The 23,484-nt window shown below is 40.7% G+C and overlaps 1 long non-coding RNA gene across 1 annotated transcript; it reads left to right on the top strand.

Moving 5' to 3' along the window:
• The first annotated feature begins 886 nt into the window (after positions 1-886).
• On the top strand, positions 887-22,397 carry LOC140705854 (uncharacterized). The gene is made up of 3 exons (XR_012085431.2): positions 887-4,043; positions 9,680-9,790; positions 21,753-22,397. It is a non-coding gene; the product is annotated as an uncharacterized LOC140705854 (long non-coding RNA).
• The last annotated feature ends 1,087 nt before the right edge of the window (positions 22,398-23,484 follow it).

The following is a 23,484-nucleotide window of genomic DNA, read 5'->3' as shown; positions in this document are numbered from 1 at the left end:
AGCAAAGCACGACGAAACTAGGGTGCCCCCCCTTCCCTCGTTTCTGTCTCTTGGCAGATTTATCGTTCGCCAGCTTGCGGCTAATTATTTTTTAAGTCGTGTACATTTAAACACACGCACATCAACAACCACCCTCCTCACATTTTTTAATCAACACGTATTTCCTTCCAAGACCCTCTGATCCTCTATCGATTCCCATTAAAATGCTTTTCTTTGGCTTGGCCCCCTCTGCTGATCGAATTTCAGATCAGCCAGGATATGCAGCTAACCTTCCGGCACAACTGAACCCAACCGACTCGGAAAGATCAAACGGCTGGCTTGCATTCATTAAACAATCTCGCACCGAGCTCGTGGAAAAGGGCTCCCTTTGCATCGCAATTAGCGCAGCCTAACACGGAAGGTGGATTAGAAAAGAAATATATTATATTGATAAAGAGTGCAGGGAGCTGGGGGGGCGGCGGTCAGGGAGAGCGGAAGGGGGGGGCAGAACAAAAGAGGCAGCTTTTTTTTTACCCGGGGATGACGTCACTTTGATTTTCCTGACAACTATTGATGTCTGTGGAGCAATTGCGGAGCAGCTCCCCACTCTCTTCCCCCCCCCCACTCCCGCCTCTGCTTGGCACTTTTGCAGGAGAAACCATGATGTTAACTGTCCAGAACGTTCGTCCTCGCAGATCTTTGGGGTTTTAAGCACTTGACTTCAGCGCTTAGTCACTTTGCAAGGCGTCTGAAACGGTTATTTCCTGCCTGAGCTTTATGAGGGCGGAAAACAAGAGGGAGGAGGGCCGCAGCGGAGGGAGGGGACGGGAACAGCTCATAGGCACAACCCGCGAGAGAGGCTCCGGGCGAGGCAGGCGGTTCGTCGCCGCCGCCTAGGAGAGGAGGACGCCTGCTCTGAGTAGAGAAAATAGTCCCTGCTTCCCCCCCCCCCCCACCCGCCAGCTGCCCCCCGAGCGTCGCCCTCTCTCCTTTCCCCTCTGGGGCTGCAAAGTGAACGGGGGGGGGGGAGTCTGGTCTCTGGGAGGAAAGGGCGGCTCCTTCCCGGGATGAGACCCAGAGAAAGTAGTCGGGCGCGGACTCCTTCTGCTCGCCCGGCGGCCGCTGCACGTTCACGGGCTGGTGCAAGGATCCACGGGTCCTGTGACTGCGGGCGAGCCTGCGCCCGTGCGCCGCGCTCGGGGTTGCAGTGGGGAAAAAAGAGATGGAACTCGGGAGGACAGGCCGGGAGCGCGGAAAACCCGGACTGGATCGTGCCGGGCCGGAGGAAGCGAGAGAAGGGAGGGATGGCCTATCTCCCCTGAGCACACCTTTTGAAAAGAGAAAGAAAGAAAGAAAGAAAGAAAGAAAGAAAGAAAGAAAGAAAGAAAGAAAGAAAGAAAGAAAGAGGTTACAGTAAAGCGATCTTCATGACATTCAAGAATAGAGAAAGTGTGTGGGGGGAATGCAGTCACGATAATAAATGCCCCCACCTATTACTAGATCAAATTCGCGGGCATTTACAATGTGGCAAGGACTGACCCTTTCTCTCTTTAACAAAGTTGCCAGCATGTTCCAGGTTTTGTCGGGGAGAAAAACAACAGGGTGGGCGAGGAGAAGGATCGAACGCGCCTCTGTTTTCGGTCCCTTCCCGACGCGCGGGCGCGCGCATACACCGGTAGCAGCGACGTTGCCAAAAGTTGCTGAAGGGGGGGCGGGGGATATGTCTGCTTGTCTAGACAACGAGGAACGGAGAGAAAAGCTGGCAGGCCGTGTCAAGTCTTTGAGCCGGTTACCAATCTGGCTTTTAACCGATGTAATCGATTAATTAACCAGCTACATTGGCTTATTTGCGTACAGTTTATTTATTCAGTGATTTATAAACGTCGCAACAGATCACTAATGAAGCTTAAGTAAATCATGCACTACCACACATTAGTTGAAGCTTATATCCTTTTTTGGGGGGTGCAAATAAATTGGTTTGCAGAAGTGCTGTGGAAGTAGAAAAAAGAGGGCCCCACTGGTCAAAAAGAGAGCAAAGCTTCACCACCACCAGAGTGGATAAACTGTAATTTTGGGTAAAAGGATGAGCAAGAGAGAAAAGGGGGGGGGGGACAGGAAAAAGAGTGACCATAAGGAAAGCTCTGCTGGTGAAAACCAACTGCAGGAGGAGAAAAGTTGACCCACCCACTCCAGACGATTGCCTGCGGGAAGTGAACAGAGAAACCTGGCCAGGGAAGGCTGCTTCAAAGCAGCAATAGCTGGCATTAATGGTGATAGTTGTAACAGCGGGATTTAGTATGTACCAGTACAAATGTAGAAGTTTTTACTAAATTAAATTAAATGAAAAATTCATTTATTTTCCCATAGTGTGAAAAACTGATAAGTTGAGTCAGACACCTGCTAAGACAGAGGATTGTCTCCTGCAAAGTGGGTCACCTGTTACTCTGAGGGCTTTAGAAACAGGCCAACTTTACAGTGCACAATTTAATGCAAGGCTGGAGGACTCTCCAGATGTCATTCAATTCCAGTTTCCTTCTGCCCCAGTCAGTCAGGGGGACAGTGATAGGTGTAGAAGCTCATCAGTATATGCTAGGGCAGTGATGGTGAACCTTTCTGAGCCCGAGTGCCCAAAACCAAATTATTTATTTCGAAGTGACAACACTGCAATTAAACCTGAATACTGAGGTTTTAGTTTAGAAAAAACAACTCATGTCATTTACACATTTTGTCTGTCTGGTTCTTTATTGATTCCTCCAACTGACGGCTCTTTTAGAAAAAAATCAAGTGCAAAATGCTACACTGAATTAAATGCACCCTATTTATAAAACATATTAAGTACATTGAAATCCTGAACTTGTTTCCTCCAAAGTAAGCTACCCTCAGAAAAGCAGCTTTATATAGAAGTGCAATTTTTTAAGTGTATACCTACATTTTTACCTACTACATAAAGTGTATACACACATTTCACTTATTTGAAATGCAGTGTTGGAAAAGAGATTTACAGATACTGTATAAATTAAGTGTGGACTCTCACTAGAAGCTAAAATTACCAAGCAAAGAGTATTGTACTACAGTGGCATCATGAGAAGACAAGCTCACTGGAAAAGGCAGCAATGCAGGAAAAAGTGCAATGCAGCAGGAAAAGAGGAAGACTGTACATGAGATGGATTGATTCAATAAAGAAAGCCACAGTATTTTGTTTGTAAGACCTTTTGTTTGGTGTTGCAGTCAAATCAGAAGGCTTCTATTATTGAGTCAATCCATCTCATGTTCAGTTTTCCTGTATTCCTACTTGTTTTCTACTTTTCTTAGCACTACTCCCTTTTTCAAAGAGTCTTCCATGTGCGATAGCTTCAGTGGAGTCATTTCATAGAAGTATGGCCTTTGTAGAAATGCTGTAACTTGTAAAGGGATTTGAATGGAGATTTATAGCAAGGGAGTGGATGCTAATTCTTTGGTAGTGTTTGATACCTCTCATCTTAAACATCTCATGAGAAACTTGCCATATTCCCAAATGCTGAGATAATGTAGAATTTTTCTGGAAGTAAAGTGGCAAAATCTATTGCTGAAATACTTGATCACAAGGTCAAGGGCCGTCTTGTGCCCCAAGGGCCATCTCACACCGTATATAGAGAAAAATCTGACGTTGACACTGATTTCTGCCAAAGACCACAAAATCGCTTTTAAAGAAGTTGAATGCATAGCTTTGTTTTTGTTCGATTTTTGTTTACAAGGGTAATTGACAAAAACTGTGATGTATAATTGCTCAAAACATGCAGGACTTCCCTCCTTTGAAAAGTGGCTTGGTCTGTATTATGGCCCACTGTTTGTATCTGCTTGCTCTTAGTTGTCAACTGCTAGGAAATATACTACAAACAGTATCTGTTATACACTTACACTGCAGATCTTGATTATGGATTGCTTGCTTTTTTGCAGGTCACTACATTTTCTTATTTGCTGCTACTACCTTGGAAGCTACTTAAAAGGTTTCCAAATTAAGTGGTTCACTGCAAGAAAGAAGGGGAAGGGAAAGCTGTGAGCATCATTCTTAGGGAAAAGGCTAGGTGTGATAAATAAAGAGCTTTATCCAACAAATAAAAGGTTTTACAAAAAAAATAGAAAACATAAGACAATTTCTACTTAACCTTTCACATTTTTTCAGTTAGGATGCTACTATTCAGGTTGCAGTCCTCTGTCCAGTCTTTATGGAGTGACCTTCATTTAACTCAACTTTTTTTTTCTTTACTGGACAAGTATAAGAATGAATTGCTGATTTCTAAATGGATTGTCCCGAGGAGTCATAGTTTCACTGAGTCACAAAAAGTGCAAAATGAGCCTTTGGAAGGCGCTGACTGAGAAACTGGTTGGCCCTCCTCCCTCTTTGCCTGTCATCTTCCTTTTCAGGCAGGCTTTTAAGCAATAAATGTCTCAGGAGTGCTCTGTTTATTAAACTTATAGATTTTCAAATGCTTTTAAACTTGTTTTCAATCCTGGTTTTAATCTTCATATATGATCTTTTTTGAAATATGGTATTTATGTGATTTTTAAAAACTGTTGATCGTTGCATTGTTTTAGCTGTTGTGAGCTGCCTTGTGTCCATATAGGGAGAAAGGTGGCATATAAATAATGTAAACAAACAAACAATCTGCCCAATCTATAGGTCCATGGCCTGTTTCCATTTAGGCTGCATATTCAGTTCAGTTACGTGGTTAGATAGAAAGGATAATGGCATTGCTATTAATTCTTTAATTACTGAAGGAACCAAAATGTTTAGCCTTTGAGAAGTATAATTTTCATCCCTCGAAATCAAAAGTGTTGTCGGCTTATCCAAATGTGCCATTTCAAGAGCTTTCAAAATCATTTGTATATTGTACAGATACTTGTTTCCAATCGTGAGGTTTCTTTGTTGCCACCAACAGGTAATTATGAAAACATCCACATGTAGAATCCAAAGGACTGTTTGTTTCACATTCCACTTATTACTTGTGGACCAAAAAGTGTGATACAAACCTGCACCATACAAATATTCATACAGAATTGTCTTTGTAGTATTATGTACTACTGAAAATTAAGTTTATACTATGCTTCCTTCAAATAAGGACAAAGTGATTTTCTTCTGTCTAATTTATACTTATCTATACTATTGGCCCCCTTCATGGATTGCTGCCTTGTCGTGGTGAAGGGGCTTGAGTAATTCAGAGAAGCTATGGGCTATGCCGTGCAGGGACACCCAAGACAGACAGGTCATAGTGGACAGTTCTGATTAAACACGATCCACCTGGAGCAGGAATTGGTAAGCCATTCCAGTATCTTTGCCAAGAAAGCGCCATGAACAGAAACAAGGCTAAAATATATGATGACAGAACATGAGCCCCTCAGGTCAGAAGGCATCCAACATACTACTGAGGAAGAGCGGAGGACAAGTAGCTCCAGAGCTATTGAAGTGGTTGGGCCAAAGCCAAAAGGACGCTCAGCTGCGGATGCACGTGGAAGTGAAAGGAAATCTGATGCTGCAAAGAAAAATAGTGCATAGGAACCTGGAATGTAAGATCTATTAAGCTAGATATGGTCAAACAGGAGATGGCAAGAATAAACATCAACATCGTGGGCGTCAGTGAACTAAAAGGGATGGGAATGGGCGAATTCAGTTCAGATGATTGCCATATCTACTACTGTGGGCAAGAATCCCATAGAAGAACTGGAGTAGCCCTCATAGTCAAAAAAAGAATGGGAAAAGCTATGCTGAGATACAATCTCAAAAATCCAAGGCAGACCTTTCAACATCGCAGTAATCCAAGTTTATGCACCAACCACTGATGCTGAAGAGGCTGAAATTGACTAATTCTATGAAGACTTACAACACCTTCCAGAACTGACAACAAAGAAAGATGTTTCTCTCATTATAGGGGATTGGAATGCTAAGGTAGGGAGTCAAGAGATAAAAGGAACAACAGGGAAGTTTGGCCTAATAGAGTTTTGTCAAGGGAACAAGCTGGTCATCACAAACACGCTTTCCCAACAACTCAAGAGGCGACTCTACACATGGACATCACCAGATGGGCAATACCGAAATCCAATTGATCATTTTCTCTCCAGCCAAAGATGGAGAAGCTCTATATACAGTCAGCAAAAACAAGACCTGGAGCTGACTGAGGCTCTGATCATCAGCTTCTCATAGCAAAATTCAAGCTTAAACTGAAGAGAGTAGGAAAAACCACTGGGCTACTCAGGTATAATCTAAACCAAATCCCTTATGAATACACAGTGGAAGTGAAGAACAGATTTAAGGAACTAGATTTGGCGGACGGAGTGCCTGAAGAACTATGGATGGAGGCTCGTAACATTGTACAGGAGGCAGCAACGAAAATCATCCCAAAGCAAAGGAAATGCAAGAAAGTAACGTGGCTGTCCAATGAGGCTTTACAAATAGCAGAGAGGAGAAGGGAAACAAAATGCAAGGGAGATAGGGAAAGTTACAGAAAATGGAATGCAGACTTCCAAAGAATAGCAAGGAGAGACAAGAGGGCCTCCTTAAATAAACAGTTCGAAGATATAGAGGAAAATAATAGAAAGGAAAAAACCAGGGATCTGTTCAGGAAAATTGGAGATATTAAAGGAACATTTTGTGCAAAGATGGACATGATAAAGAACAAAAATGGGAGGGATCTCATAGAAGCAGAAGACATCAAGAAGAGGTGGCAAAAATACACAGAGGAATTATACCAGAAAGATCTGCATGTGCTGGACAACCCAGATAGTGTGGTTGCTGACCTTGAGCCAGACATCCTGGAGAGTGAAGTCAAGTGGGCCTTAGAAAGCTTGTCTAACAACAACGCCAGTGGAGGTGATGGCATTCCAGTTGAACTATTTAAAATCTTAAAAGATGACGCTGTTAAGGTGCTACACTCAATATGCCAGCGAGTTTACAGAACTCAGCAGTGGCCAGAGGATTGGAAAAGATCAGTCTACATCCCAGTCCCAAAGAAGGGCAGTGCCAAAGAATGCTCCAACTACTGTACAATTGCACTCATTTCACACACTAGCAAGGTTATGCTCAAAATCCTACAAGGTAGGCTTCAGCAGTATGTGGACTGAGAACTCCCAGAAGTACAAGCTGGATTCCGAAGGGGCAGAGGAACTCGAGACCAAATTGCTAACATGTGCTGGATTATGGAGACAACAAGAGAGTTCCAGGAAAACATCTACTTCTGCTTCATTGACTATGCGAAAGCCTTTGACTGTGTGGACCACAGCAAACTATGGCAAATTCTTAAAGAAATGGGAGTGCCTGACCACCTTATCTATCTCCTGAGAAACCTATATATGGGACAGGAAGCAACAGTTAGAACTGGATATGGAACAATTGATTTTTTCAAATTTGGGAAAGGAGTACGACAAGGCTGCATATTGTCTCCCTGCTTATTTAACTTATATGCAGAATACATCATGCGAAAGGCAGGACTGGATGAATCCCAAGCCAGAATTAAGACTGCCGAAAGAAATACTGTATCAACAACCTCAGATATGCAGATGATACCAGTCTGGTGGCAGAACGTGAGCAGGACATAAAGAACCTCTTAATGAGTGTGAAAGAGGAGAGAGCAAAAATGATCTGAAGCTCAACATCAAAAAAACGAAGATCATGGCCCCATCACCTCCTGGCAAATAGGAAGGGGCACTGACAGATTTTACTGCGTTGGGATCCATGATCACTGCAAATGGTGACAGCAGCCACAAACTTAAAAGACGCCTGCTTCTTGGGAGGAAACTGATGACAAACCTAGACAGCATCTTAAAAAGCAGAGACATCACCTTGCCGACAAAGGTCCACATAGTCAAAGCTATGGTTTTTCCAGCAGTGATGTCTGGAAGTGAGAGCTGGACCATAAAGAAGAATTGATGCTTTTGAAGTGTGGTGCTGGAGGAGACACTTGAAAGTCCCCTGGACTGCAAAGAGAACAAACCTATCCATTTTGAAGGAAGTCAACCCTGAGAGCTCAATGGAAGGACAGATCCTGAAGCTGAGGCTCCAATAATTTGGCCATCTGATGAGAAGAGAAGACTTCCTGGAAAAGACCCTGATGTTGGGAAAGTATGAAGGCAAGAGGAGAAGGGGACGACAGAGGATGAGATGAATGGACAGTGTCACTGAAGCTACCAAAATGAATTTGACCAAACTCTGGGAGCCAGTGGAAGACAGGTGGGCCTGGCGTGCTCTGGTCCATGGGGTCACAAAGAGTTGGACATGACTTAACGAATAAACAACAACATACTATTGGCACTTGATATTTCCAAATTTTAATCTGCAAAAGAAATGAGTTTTAATTTATTATTTGCCTAGGAAAAGTTCTTAATGTTCCTCTTGGTTTATCTTGATCTTCAGAAGTAAGCATGAACATTTGTGAATTGTAGCTTAAGGATCAAATATAACATTCCTATTGGGCTCATATTATTGGTAGCATTAGTCAATCTATCCATACAGTAAAGGTGCTTGTTCATATAAGAGCTGTGGTGGCTCATAATGACATAAGTAAGGTGCCTTGCCCAAACATTTTGGGTGGGATTACCCACCTCCATCATTTGCTCTGATCTGGAACTGAAGACATGGTTGTGATTGTAGAGAATGAGATAAAAAGGGTAGCAGAGTGGGAGGAGTTTCCCCCTCATCCTGGTCCTCTCACTCCAGTGATAAGCTCTCCTGATAAGGAAGAAAAAGGGTACAGTTCATCTCTTGGTAACAGAAAGCAGGCTTCAAGGGCAGAAGGCCCCAGGTTCAACCACTGGCATATCGTTAAAACAATTTCAGGAAACACAGGGAAAGACCTGTGTCTAAAATCCTAGAGGCATTGATCTTCATTGCTTTTGAAGGCAAATACAGCGCAATAGATGGATACATTACTCAGGATAAGGGACTTTATGCATTACATATTCAACTGAAAATGCAGGGCTGTGAATATTTATCATCCATAATCTGGTAAGGGTACAATACATCCACAGTGAAGCCACAGTCAGTTCCTTCACTTTCCAAGGCTACCTTGGACATTAAGCAATCCCCTTCATATAGCTGTTTTCCTAATATGTTGGCAGCTTGTCAGTTCTGGCGTAAGTATTGTGGCTTTGCATATCTCAGCCTTTGCTGCAACTCTACAGAGACATAAATAACTTCAAAGAAACAGGCTGTTGTACTAGCAGCCAAATTGTTAAGCATTGTCAATGCTTGCTTTTTCATCATATTGATTTACACTGCGCAAGGTGAATTTCCTTATTTAAATTTCCTTTTCAGATGTCATATTAGGTTAATTGCAAAACAATTGGATATATTCAGAATGCCAGCACTGTAACATCAATTGATTCCTGGAATGATGTATGTACATGCAATCCACAATTGTGGAAGTGTGATTTTTAGGATGAGTAAATCCTAGACTCTCAGTAGAAAATTTAAGGTGCCCATAGGTGAGTTTTAGTGTACCCGTCAGTTTGGATTGGCAGTGTAATTCTTTATAGGCTTGAAACATGATTGGTTGTTGAAAGGCTCACCATGTACCAGAGTTGTTTTAGAAAAGGCATAGTTGTGTGTATTGAGCTAACGTCATACTGTTAAGAATCAGTACCAATGTAAACATTGAGAATGATGGCTTTATGTTGCCTGTTATGTCACCTAGTATTTCACAGTTGTTGAAATCTTTTCATTTTTATCCAGGTTGCTTTGGGCTTGACAGCCTACCAGCTAAGATTGAAGGATGTGCAGTACTCAAAATGAAATGAAACTACTATTTCAAGTGCAGAAGTGATAGCACTTTCCTCTGTGGGTGTAAGTTTGTATCCACACATACACGTGTACATGAAGAACTCAGCAATCTCACCCATTAATTCCTGTTAATACAGTGTAGAAATTATATGCTGTGCTACAAGGATATTTGAACATGTGCCAATGTAAATCAAAGGGAGGTGATAAATTACAGAGACAGGAGAAAGGAAGGGAAGGGGAAAATAGACACCAGAAGATGATGAGCATTTAGTGATATGAAGTAGTGAGAGATTAATAATGATATATCTTTGAGGTATCCATCTTTGTTTTGGATAGCTGTCTTTTGAACCGAAAGATTTATTTGCACATTGATTTTAAAACATATTTGATCCGGAATTTTATGTATGTGCCTGTTTCTAAAACAGTACAGCATTACCTGCAAAATCTGATATCTGACTGTTAATTCATAGTTAAAGCTGCGATCCTAGTCTATACAGTTAGTGGGGAACGAGTCTCACTGAACTCAATGGGCCTCACCTCTAAGTAGGTATATGAACATTTTGATGCCAGTTAGCCCACAATAAATATTTAATTAAACTATTAAACCGGTCAATTGAAAACAAACTTCCCTTTGACATTTTGAAAACAGATTCAAAAATTGAAGCAGAAACAATCTGATTTATTAGGCAGCTTTTAAAAAAATGTTTTAAAATTAAGTTTGAAACAAATCTTTGAGGAAGCAAGCATTGTAGAAGAAGTGCACCTCACAGTAGAGACATTCCTTCTGCTCTCCCTTTATAAGATTTCCATGTTTATATACAAATAAGTACATATTTAACTGATTATTTAATTAATGAACTGAAAGTCATTTGATTAAATACTTAAAAATGTATCAAGTTGTCATCCCAGTATAAGTCTTCTTCAAAAGCAGCCCAACTGTGTACATAATTTTGCTATAGCTCTAAGTCCTCTTGAACACTGAAATTGCTATTACTGTGCATGTGCCGAGTGCAGAATCAAATGAATGAGTACAAACATTGCAGTTCCAATATTCCATTACCTTTTCAGTGCATTTTTAATGGTACCCTTCCTTGGACCTCCTCCCGACCCCCTATTTATTTATTTATTTATTTATTTATTTATTTATTTATCTATCTATCTATCTATCTATCTATCTATCTATCTATCTATCTATCTATCTATCTATCTATCTATCTATCTATCTATCTATCTATCTATCTATCTATCGATTGATTGATTGATTGATTGATTGATTTGATTTATTTATTTGATTTATTTATTTGATTTATTTGATTTATATCCTGCCCATCTGGTCTGGTCGACCACTCTGGGCGGCTATATTTGCAGAAGCAAAAATGTACACCACGTACAATAAGGAAACATGTGCAAAACAGAGGTCATAGCATTTCACTTTTCTTGGTGGAAAATATAAGTTATCATGACAAAACATGTCCATTATTTTAGCTTAAAATAGCTCAGAATGTCTAACTGAAGATGTGCCGTAGTCAGGTTATGTTATAAACATCTTGATTTCCCAGAGCTATGTATGTAACTGTAGACAGGGCTAGAGTAACTGAAATTTGTTCAAACATCTGAAGTGACTGTATAGGGTCTATTCAAATCTGTGAGACTTTTATATATGAATGTAGTATTTCGCATTCTTCCCCAGCCAAAATCTGTAAATTATCTTTTTGCTTTATACTAAAAATTGATAGATTAATATAGATATAGCTCACAGAAATTAAATCACTTTTCTTTTAGTAGTATAGTTATCTCCCATTAGCAAAATATGAACTCCATATATGCAGAATTATTCTGTCCTTGATAAGTGTATGACTGCTTCAAGTTGACCATATTTTAGAACTCCATAAAATAGATAGGTCTTTAATCTTGCAACTAAGATGCCTTCTATCAAGCGGAATGTTTGATTCATTGACAGAGAATACACATACATGCTTACATTCATTCCCAAACTTCTATCTCAATAAAAATGTTCATAGGTCTCCATATAATAAGGTCTACCTGTGGTAAGAGGTACTGATTATTTTATTAAAAATCTGATTCATGCTCTTTTCAAAGTGTCCACAGTCTGCATGAAACCCCAAAGGGTCCCAAATATGCCCTTCCAGCACCTTCCTGTTTTTGTTTTTGTCTGAAAAAAGAGTTGGGCTCAATGATATCTTTTGGAGAGGGGGATGAACTGAAAATGTTGCCATAGTGGGGGGGGCGCAACTCCAGCTCCAAGGCCCTTCTTTTACAACTTTGTCCACTAGAGGAGGAAGGGGGAGTCCTTCAGTTAAAACCAGTATTTGAAAAAAAGAAGTTGAGTGTGATGCAATGTAGACAGGTGATCTGTAGTGGCCCAAAGTATGGCATGAGAACAAAAAAAGAAAGAAAGGAAAACCGCATAGTAAATTCATAGAAAGCAAATCCCCAAAGTCTACAGAATAGAAAGGAAAGAAAACAGCAGATATGCATGCCTTGGCAGGAGGTTCCACAGTTGTAATGCAGTGACAGAAATCAATCTTTAATCACCACTTGTTAACCAACTCAGATGAGGCCACTGAGAGAGTGTCCTGCAATGATTATCTTTGCTGGTGGGCATATTTACCCGGAAATAGGCTGCATTCTGTTTGTGTACCTCGGAATATCTAATATAGAATTCTTAGTACCCTCATGAAACCATTTCTATGGTTTTTGGGGGCATGGATGTCCTTAATGTTAAGTAGAACTATAGATTTGGGATAAGCTTCCCAACCTGATGCATTTCAAAGTTCCCATGATCAAGGGTCTCTGAAGGAATGTGTGCTGAAAGGAGCACTATAGTGGCTTGTGACTGTAAAGCATGTGCATAGAGTGTACTGCTACAACATACAAACATACAGTATTTTACTCGTGTGTGTGTGCGCATTTATGGTACACATATGCTTAGAGCGTTAGATTCCCATTCACTGATACTTAAAAGCCTACAGTGAGAGGAGAATCTTCAGAAAATGGAATATGACCACATTAATGTAGTATCAGAACACTGAAATGTTACGTTTTCTGAATATAATTATCAGAATTCCATAGGTTCTAGTCCAAAAATGTCACATTTCTGAGCTCTGTGTAAGACAAAAGAACCACCATGAATTTTTACAAGTGTTTGTGTGGAGAGGAGGATGTTTGAAAAAACACTTAACAATAGCTCAAAGCTCAACAGAACAAGCACAATGCTTAAGAATATAATTGGGATTTTTGGAATCACCATTCTTCATCACTAGCTTTGTTAGGAAAAGAGTATCCATGTTGTAAATGGATTGCCTTCATCTTGGAATTGTTGATGGACAACATCCTATACAGTGAAGTATGCAGAGTGTACCTTTGACAGATAGGAGGAGGAGAACTGGCTACCAAGATTGATCAGGGTTGGCAGTTTCTACGTGGCGAGAGTCTTCATTTTACTTGTAAAACAGTGCTTGCCACTTTTAATTTTGAACTGTGCAAATGTTTGTGTGTTTGAGAAATTCTTGTTTTGTATATGATGTTTCAGAGCAAGCATTGGTGAATCTGTGTGCATTAAAATAAATAAATGAACAAATAAACTTAGGATTCTAGGAGTGGGGAGAACCCCTCCCCCCAGCTGATACCCATGTCACTGATTTCGAGAGCAAAGTGTTAAACATTAATTTCCCCAACTGTATGATATTAGCTAGTATATGCCCAGTGCTGGGTTAATAGATCAGATATGCCCTCTCTTTCTTTTATTATGGCACTTATGTCACATTCACATAATGCCAAATTACACAGAGATAAGTAAGAATGGTTTTCAATGAAGTTCTTCGGGAATCAAAATCTTAAAATGCTTTTGCACACAATATAGCAATATTGTCATTCTTGCCTATTTTAGCACTTTTAAGGTGGTTCTCCCCCCCCCCCCCCCAATTTCGGTACTAAGTGTTAAATCAAGCATACCCATAATTAAATAGTACGTTGCAAAAGAAAAACATATTTAGCTAGCAGAAGGCTCTTTCAAGGTATTATTCTAACTATTTGCATAAGTGCAAATCTTTTTATTTCTATAGTAAGAAGAATAATGGGAGCTTTGTGGAGCAAAGTTTTGGCTGTGATCTCAGGATCCAAGTGTAAGGCAAGAGAACAAAGATAAGATTGGCTTTAACTCAACCAGCAGAACATTTGGGGGAGTTGTGTTGGGCAGGGAGGCAATTCAAAAATACATGCTGAGGTCTGAAAGGAGATATCACCTTGGTTCAGCTCTCCCACTGTCTGAGACAAGAAACAAAGTGCCAGTACCCCACAGCATACACTGAGCAACAGTACCATCTCTTCCCCCCCCCCCCCATCGTTAGAGGAGAAACCTAACCACACACACAAGAGTGGAGAGAGAGAGGAGGAAGCAGAGATCCTTAGATGGCTGAGGGAAAGGAGCAAGCCTGTTTAAAAATAAATGGTTGTTAAAAGTCCCACTTTAAAACGAAAAATCTTTACCGGTTGCCAAAAGAAGGGGGGAGAGGGAGTCAGCCAAGCCTCCCAAGGGTGAGCATTCTACAACCTGGGAGTAGTCATAGGGACAGCCTTCTCCTGTGTTCCCACCAAATGTGCCTATGGGGGCAGAGGGCCTGAGAGAAAGGCCTCGCCTGGAGATTTTTGGAGTCAAGAAGACTCACATGGGGAGATATCTGAGGGGCAGGAGCTGTTCTTGATCATCCCTGAGTGCAGGACACATACTAATGGGCTCGAGTTACAGGAAGCCAGATTTCAGTTGAATATTAGGGAAAAATCATTACTGTTAGAGCAGTATGGCAATGAAACAAATTACCCCAAGAGGTGATGAGCACTCTTGCATTGAAGGCATTCAGGAGAAATTTAGACAGCCACCTGGCAGATGTCCTTTGATTTGGATTCCTGCATTGAGCAGGGAGCTGGACTCAATAGCCTCTTTATTCTATGATACAGTATTTTCAGATAGCCTGGACTCAAACAATATAGGACTTTACAGGTCATAAAGAACACTTTAAATTTTGCCCTGTAATTAGTCCTGGTCCTCAGTGTGGCTGCAGTAGTTTGGAGCAGCATTTCCTAACCATCTTCAAAGGCAGCCCCATGTAGAGTATGTTACAGTGATACAAATGGGATGTACTAGCATATGTACTAAGGCATATGTCACTCTAGCCAAACCAGATATTTCCAGGAATGGAACAGTTCCTGTGCTGTGCTGAAATGTGAACAGCCAGGTTCAGGGTTGAGTCCAGGAATACACCTGAGGTACAAGGGGGATTGTAACCCCTTCCAGCACAGGATGAAACCCTGTTCCCTGATCTCCTTTGATCGACAAGGAGCACTATTGTCTTGTCTGCATTAAGTTTCATCCTGTTTGCTCTCATACAGACTATTACCAGTGACAGACACTGGTTTAGAACATGAGTTAGATGGAAGGAAGAGATAGAGTTGGGTGTCATCCACATATGGGTGCTTCACCAGACAGGCTGGAGGGCCATCTCCCTGCCCTGAATGGGGTTACACTCCCCCTAAGGGACAGGGTCCGCAGCTTGGGGGTGCTCCTGGACCCCAGTCTAACACTGGAAGCCCAGGTGGACTCGGTGGCCAGGGGCGCCTTCCTCCAGCTGCGGAAACTATACCAGCTACGGCCCTACCTGGACGAGCGGAGTCTCATGACAGTTACACATGCACTGGTAACATCCCGTATAGATTACTGCAATGCGCTCTACGTGGGGCTGCCTTTGAAGACGGTCCGGCGACTGCAACTGGTTCAGAATCGAGCGGCGCGGCTGGTGAGTGGTGTGGCCGCCAGGGAACATATCAAGCCGATTCTGTACAAGTTACATTGGCTACCAGTTGCTGCCCGGGCCCAATTCAAAGTGCTTGTTTTGACATATAAAGCCCTAAACGGCTTGGGCCCTGGATACCTGAAGGACCGCCTCCTTCCATATGAGCCTACCCAGCAGTTAAGATCTAGCCAGGGGGCCCTTTTGAAAGAGCCATCCCTCAAGGAGGTAAGAGGGATGGCTTGCAGACAAAGGGCCTTTTCGGCAGCTGCCATCAGACTATGGAATGCCCTCCCAACTGAGATTCGTCTGGCGCCGACACTGATGACATTTCGGCGCCAGGTCAAAACCTTCCTGTTCCAGAAGGCTTTTAACTGAAATAATATTAACTGTGGGTCTGATGGCAATTTTATATATATTTTAATTGTATTTTAATTGTACATATCTTTATTGTATTTTAAATGCTGTAAGCCGCCCAGAGACCTTTGGGTAGTGTGGGCGGCATATAAAATAAATAAATAAATAAATAAATAAATAAATAAATAAATAAATAAATAAATAAATAAATAAATAAATAAATAAATATTGGTGGGAGCGTACTCCAAAACTCCAATCAGCCTCTCATTGCAGCCTCGGGGTGCAGTGGTTAAACTGCTGTACTGCAGACAAGACTCTACTTACCACCGGAGTTCAATCCTGATGGGCTCAGTAAACCGAATACCCAGTTCGCGGGGTGGGGCAATGTTTAGCCTGCAGGATTAAATTGTATGCCGCCCAGAGAGTGCTTTTAAGTCATATGGGGTGTTATATAAGCAGCACACTTTGCTTTGCTTTTGCTAGTAGTTTCATGTATATGCTAAACAGGATCCTGAGAGATGCCACAGGTTAATAGCCCAAGTGTAGAAGAGGAGCCCCCCCAGCAGTACCTAAGGTCACCTTTCCGGAAAGGACAGCAAACACTGTAAAAAAATTAGGTGACCCTGAAGGATAACACAATTGAAAGAATTGAGAGGTCCAGCAAGACCAACAAGAATATGATCTCGGTTTCCAGTTTCTGGTGAAGGTCATCCACCAAAGCATCTCTGTCACCTAACTAGCCTAAAGCCACATTGAAATGGATACAGACAATCTGTCTCATCCGGAAACTTGTAAACCTCAAAAAGCCATCAGTTTGCACCAAAACGGGAAATTGGAGAGCAGGCAATGATTATCCAGTACATTCAAGGAGGACTTTTTCAACAGCAGTCGTAGAACTTGCTTGTTCACTCAGATCTCAGGCATACATACATCAGGGCTAACCCTAATTTTTCCCCTTGTCCAAAACAATTAATACAAATTTTACCTGAAATGTCTCTGTACTTTATTGCCTTGGTTTGCTGAATTTATTAAATGGCCTTAAAAATTGTACAGGGACAAAGATTTAAAAAAAAAAGACAGGAAAACAATGTTTGGGATCAACATGCATACTTTGCAACTATTTACGGAAACTTGGAGGATTTAAGCTGAAACCACTGCCATGTTAAAACGTGGTTATAGGTAAATCCTCCTCCCCGCTGCTGCATCTTTTGAGCTGAACAATCAACACTTAATCCTTGGATCACTGCATATCTCTTTGACCTACAGAGTATTTCAGTGGGAATTTTCACATGATAAATTGTTCTTCCACAGTTTCTCCAGTGTAATAAAGATGAAACAGGCGTTTCATTAACAAAAGGCAAGTCACCTATGTCTTCCAACACTTCTTATATGCAGACTTTTTTATGGTAATAATAATTTTACACATTTCTTTCACACCTCTGATCCCAAAGGATCCCAAATCATTTTGCAAGCTATTTACAAGAATCAGTTTATCCATCAGTGAAATGACCATCTCTGCGGGAAAACATGCAAGCTGTTTAGCAGAAACACAACAGTGATACATAGCAATTTATTTGTACTACCTGTTTCTATATAAGGAGTCTAGTCACAGTTAATGAATGTCCCTCTGCATCATTCAAAAGCGAAACAGAATTTATAGGAATGCTGAGTCCCCAAAGTTTATCCTCAAAGTTTGTTGATAACACTGTTCAGTTATAGCATAAGAGTACTAATCTTCCCTGCAGTTGTTAATTCCTTGAACTGTTTTTTTTTTTACCAATGATGTACATTGCTTCAAACAGCTGTCAGTTTTAAAATGACTACTGGCAATCATATGAGCATCTTTCTTACCATTATTATCTGGCTGAAATCCTGTTGCTTGGTGTAGTGAGTTGCGGTAGAGATCACCCACTGATTCAGTGAGTATTTAGTGGATAAACGTTTCCATAAATTCCTTTATTTTGATGGAGCTCTTCTAGTTATGACTTGCTTTAACTCAGTATGTCACAACCAGAATAGATCCATTTGAATCAGTGGGACTTATGGAAGAGATTACTCACCAAATCCCCACTGGGTCAATGAGCCTACTCTAAGGTTACTTGCTAAACTAGCATCAGGATTTCAGCCTCTGTATGATGAATTACAAAATGGAAAAATTACCATTGCACAGTTATGATAATTCTGTAACTGAACCAATATCTTGTACTTAAATATTAATATCTAAGTCATTATTAGAAGACTTGATGATTTGTCCAGGGAGACAAAATGCTTTTTCAGTTTGCGCTTTCAGATTTGAGCCTGGCTGGATATGTAAAGCTTACGGATTATTTTATTATTCATTTTTCATGTGTGCTTGCATGTGCATGAGGGTTTTCAGTGTTGTTGTTTTTTAAATACCCACATGATAGCTAGCAGTTTTCAAACATAATGAACAAAAAAGTGACTTTGGAGAGCTACCCTAACAATCATGGCCAAGTTTTGTCTTTCTTATTGCAGCACTGAAAAAGCGTAGTGCAAAAGTGTTCCTATATTTTAAATTTTTAGTGGTAAAACTAATATGATGCAAATGTGTTACGGAGCAACTACTGTATATACATATCATGGCTGTTTTGCTTAATAAAATGAGAAGAGGAAGATGAATGAGTTTTACAAACTTTTGGCTTGAGATATTGAAATTGTTGGCTTTATTACACCTTGAGGCAAGTTCCAGCTTTCAGTTTGATTTGCACATTTGTATTATGTCATCATTCATTTTTAATTACACCCTGGCTTCTCCAAATAAAGTCAATTTTTAGAATGAAAATCTAGCCTAGAGATGAAGTACAAGACCCTGAGACCCAAAAGATTTTCACTAGTCACTAGAGTGAAAGAGAAACAGAGACGGATGGACAGACAGTATGATTTTCTCCCATGAAGGGCCCTTCTCCTTGTGATATAGAAATCAGGAGGAGGGATGAGTGTCTTTTAATTTCTATTGATGAGCATTCAGAAATTGCCTCACCTTCTTATTGTCCTCAGTGTTTAGGGAACAGAAAATGGAACATAGGGGGCTGATGAGTGCTTGTTGTTGTTTAGTTGTTAAATTGTTTCCAACACCTTGTTACCCCATGGACCAGAGCACGCCAGGCCCTCCTGTCTTTCACTGCCTCCCAGAGTTTGGTCAAATTCATGTTGGTAGCTTCGATGACACTGTCCAACCATCTCATCCTCTGTCGTCCCCTTCTCCTCTTGCCTTCACACTTTCCCAACATCAGGGCCTTTTCCAGGGAGTCTTCTCTTCTCATGAGATGGCCAAAGTATTGGAGCCTCAGCTTCAGGATCAGTCCTTCCAGTGAGCACTCAGGGTTGATTTCCTTCAGAATGGATAGGTCTGTTCTCCTTCCAGTCCAGGGGACTCTCAAGAGTCTCCCCAAGCACCACAATTCAAAAGCATCAATTCTTCAGCAGTTAGCCTTCTTTATGATTCTGCTGTCACTTCCATACATTGTTACTGGACCATAGCTTTGACTATGCGGACCTTTGTCGGCAAGGTGATGTCTCTGCTTTGTAAGATGCTGTCTAGGTTTGTTACTGTTTTCCTCCCAAGAAGCAGGCATCTTTTAATTTCATGGCTGCTGTCCCCATCTGCAGTGATCATGGAGCCCAAGAAAATAAAATCTGTAACTGTCTCCATATCTTCTGCCTTCTATTTGCCAGGAGGTGATGGGACCAGTGGCCATGATCTTTGTTTTTTTGATGTTGAGCTTCAGACCATTTTTGTGCTCTCCTCTTTCACCCTCATTAAGAGATTCCTTAATTCCTCCTCACTTTCTGCCATCAGAGTGGTATCATCTGCATATCCGAGGTTGTTGATACTTCTTCCGGCAATCTTAATTCCAGTTTGATGAATGCTAACCCACACCAATTCATCCTCCTCAACAGTTGTAGTCATCATCTTACGATAAAAAAAGAGGAAAGAATGGATAGTCCTATTCCATAGCTGTGTTAGCTGGGGTATTCTGGGAGTTGTCCCCAAAAAAGTAACTTTTCCAAGCAGCATGAAAGTAGCTTGAGGATTACTCTTTCCATGAAAGTATTCTGCATGAAAATGGTGGCACAAAAGGATCATTTAGTTATGATCCCTGCAATAATCAGATGCACGAATAATCACATGCCTGGATATAAGATGAGTGACACCTGGTTAGGCAGTAATGTGTTTGGGAAGGATTTCGTGGTCATAAGCTAAGCATGAGTCAAGAGTGTAACATGGTGGCAAAAAAGTACTAACACAGTACATCAACAGAAGTGTAGTTTCCAGATTAAGAGATGTAGCTACTCTGCTCAGTCCTCACATGCAATACTGTGCCCAGTTCTGGTTGTCATAGTTGTCGAAGAACAATGAAGAATGGTTAATGGATTTGGGGGTTGTAGACTGTAGAAGAAAGGATTGACAAGTGATGCCATAACTGTATCAGAGAAAAGGTATGTAAGAAGTGGAGTCAGTTTGTTTTCTGCTTAGGTCTTGAACCGAAGTACTGTATTCAAATTGCAAGAAATGATATTTGCTCCTAAATATTATTCGTAAGAGCATCTTGATAGTAAGAGCTCTGGTAGTGGGGCAGCCTGCCTTGGAAGGTGGTAGACTCCCCTTCATTGGAAGTTTTGAAATAGCGGTTGTGTGGCCATCTGTCAACTGTGTTCCAGCTGTGTTTGTCCTGCAGACTTCCTGGGGTTTTCAGTTAGTGAGTCAATTATGGAAAAAGTCTCTAAAAGTTTGGAAAGCACTTATAAAATTTTACTACCCTATTTCATACCATTTCTTCCATTTGATTCAGACCTGTCCTCAGAGTTTAGTGACACTGTAAACCTTATAAACCATCCTACAAAAGGTGCAGCTTGTATGTTTTCTGCTTTCACCTGTTGTCTATGCTTAGTAGTTGATAACATCTTATAATAACCTTCAACTTCCAGTCAATTTGTACAGTCTACATGCTGTCTTTCATCATCACCTAGACTGTAATTTTGTCTGTGGGAAGGCATTTCTTTATTAGGTATTAGCCTGTGATGTTATTAGGTATCTTCCAGGGATGCCTGAAACAATAAAGGTTCCTGAAACTGAGGCCCCTGAGTGTCCCAAAAATATACAAAGTCAAAAATGAATGCTTGTTCTGGCTTTGAGAAGAAAATCATTACCAGAAATGTGCTCAAAGGGCCAATAGAAAACTTGTTTACTGCTTTTGTATGAAAATAAGCTAGATGTGCATTTTCTCAACTAGCTATGTTTAAGATGTTTCGCATCGTATAAACATGTTTTGATGCTTTGTTTAACCAGAAAGATAGAATTTCAGAAACACAGAAAAAAACTGAATTAATAGGCTGTTTCTACTTTCTGTCTGTCCGTCACTGCTGGTGCAAAATCTTATGTCTCTGTGGGAGGACTTGTATACAAGTTACACCAGATCTCATAGTTATGGTATAAATAGAAGGGCTACATTTACATCTAGGTCGCTATAAGCATTTCTTCTGAGCAACACATTGGGGTTTTTAATGAAGAAATAAGCAGCAGGGCTATGTGTAATTCTCCTATCACACTGCAGAAAGAGGTGTGTAGCTTTGATACTGAGCATGGAATTCAATTTTCTTTGTTTTTTGGCTTGCACTAAAAAGTTTCTAGCCCTTATGGCTGTCAAAATTCACTTGAAGTAAACGTCTAGTTTTTAGCAGCTAGGAGGCAGGGCTTCAGCATTTGTATAGCTCTCCACCCTCCCACTTACAGGCAGTATATGCAAATATATGTAAATTGACTGGATGTGCCAAATTTATTCAGGTCTCCTTGGAGCAAAATTTGATTATTATCCTTTCTCTCCATCTTTTTCCAACAGAGAGCCACATTTCCTTCAGTGTAACTGAGAATTTTATCAAGAGAAAATGAAGCATGCCTCCAGCATAAACCGGATAGATACTTCAAAGTAAACCCAGCATAGCACAGAATATATGCTGTGCAGATATGAGGGGTTTGCAGGACCTGAGATTCTTCAGGATTGTTGTTTACCAGTTCATTCCAGATACTTTTTGGGAAAGATAATGTGGAGGTGCAAAAGACTGTATCGGAGCATGTGAAAGTCGGACATGGGATTTGGGGATGATAAATTTTGTGGAGAATAAACAAGCATTTTGGAGCTATGAAGCACCCCAAACTCCTGAGGTTTCACAGTTATCAGCAGCTGAAATGTTAGGCATGAATATATATACATTATAGTCTTTGATAATAATTGCTTACCTCACATGGGTGTCACGAGAATTAATTTACAAGTTAATATTTGTAAAACACTTTGAAGATAAAAAGACCTTTATAAATATGTATTATTGGTATTTATTGTTATTAATAAGCTACATTTATTCAAACATGTCAAAGCCAGTAATCCATGCAAAGTTTGAAGCTTGGAAAATGCTGGTTTTTAAGTTGACAAAAGTGCAAAGCAGACAACAAAATCACTGCTTATCTGTTGAATAAATGGCTTTCTTCATTCCCTCTTTGGGTCTTTCTTTCTAAAACGATTAAATAGAAGCCAATAATTAATAAAATGCTGTAGAAAGAAAATCAGTGCGATTCTAAACATGTTTATGCATTAACAAGTAAGTCCACATAGGTTTGGGATGTTAATTTTCCAGTATCTTATTTGCTGCTTATTATTACTTATTTCATTTAAAATATTTTGAGATTGCCCACAAGGGCAATCTAAAAAAATTCTGAGTGCAGTGCCTGTACATTAAATGAGCAATTAACTGAGAGCAAGGCTGGCTGAAGGCTTTTGTTGTTGTTCCTGTCCCAAAGGACAACATGATACCTGTTCCTTTAGTCCATTTATAGAAAATGGAATAACTTTTTTGCCACACCAGAGGGCACCAGGTCAAGTTAGGAGAACAGGAGAGACTTCTCGGGTGCACATTGGTTTGCCCTCCAGGAGAGGAGAATGGCTGGGGCCCCAGGAGGAAGGGCCAAGGAATTGCTGTTGCGTCCCTCAAAGCAGTTGCCTCACCCTATCTTACAGTATAACCAGCCTTGACTGAAAATATCTCCACGGTATTAGGTTCCCTCAAAATGCTGAACATTCAAAAGATTGGTTTTACAGACAGCGGCCAGAACAAGTTTTATAGGACTTCAAAGCAACAGTGTTTAAAAGCAGTTACTGCACATTGACTTGTGCATGTCCAATATGTTTGTGGTACAAATGTGCCTTTTATATCATATCACAAAGACATTCCACAATAAAAAGCACACTTGGCATTATACGTCTATTTATATGGTCATATGACTACATACTATAATATACACACCAAAATGTACATCTTCAGGCAAGCCTTCCATCTGTGACTGTCTACCTGAGTGTGATGTTCAGATGGATGGTTATGCATTACTGATTTGACTGGATTTTTAGTCCTACTTGTGTTTTCAATTTCTCAGAGTGGTATTAGTTTGTTCCTTTTAATATTTATATATTATGGCTTTTAGCTTTAATATTGTTATCTAATGAGGTAAGCTGCCTCTTCATACTCCTTGTTCTTAGCTTGAAATGGCCGCGCATTCAGGTGCTGCAGCTCAGTGCTCTTCGA

Source organism: Pogona vitticeps, chromosome 1 (assembly GCF_051106095.1).
Source record: "Pogona vitticeps strain Pit_001003342236 chromosome 1, PviZW2.1, whole genome shotgun sequence".
NCBI classification, from domain to species: Eukaryota; Metazoa; Chordata; class Lepidosauria; order Squamata; family Agamidae; genus Pogona; species Pogona vitticeps.
This window is presented reverse-complemented; position numbering and strand designations above follow the sequence as displayed.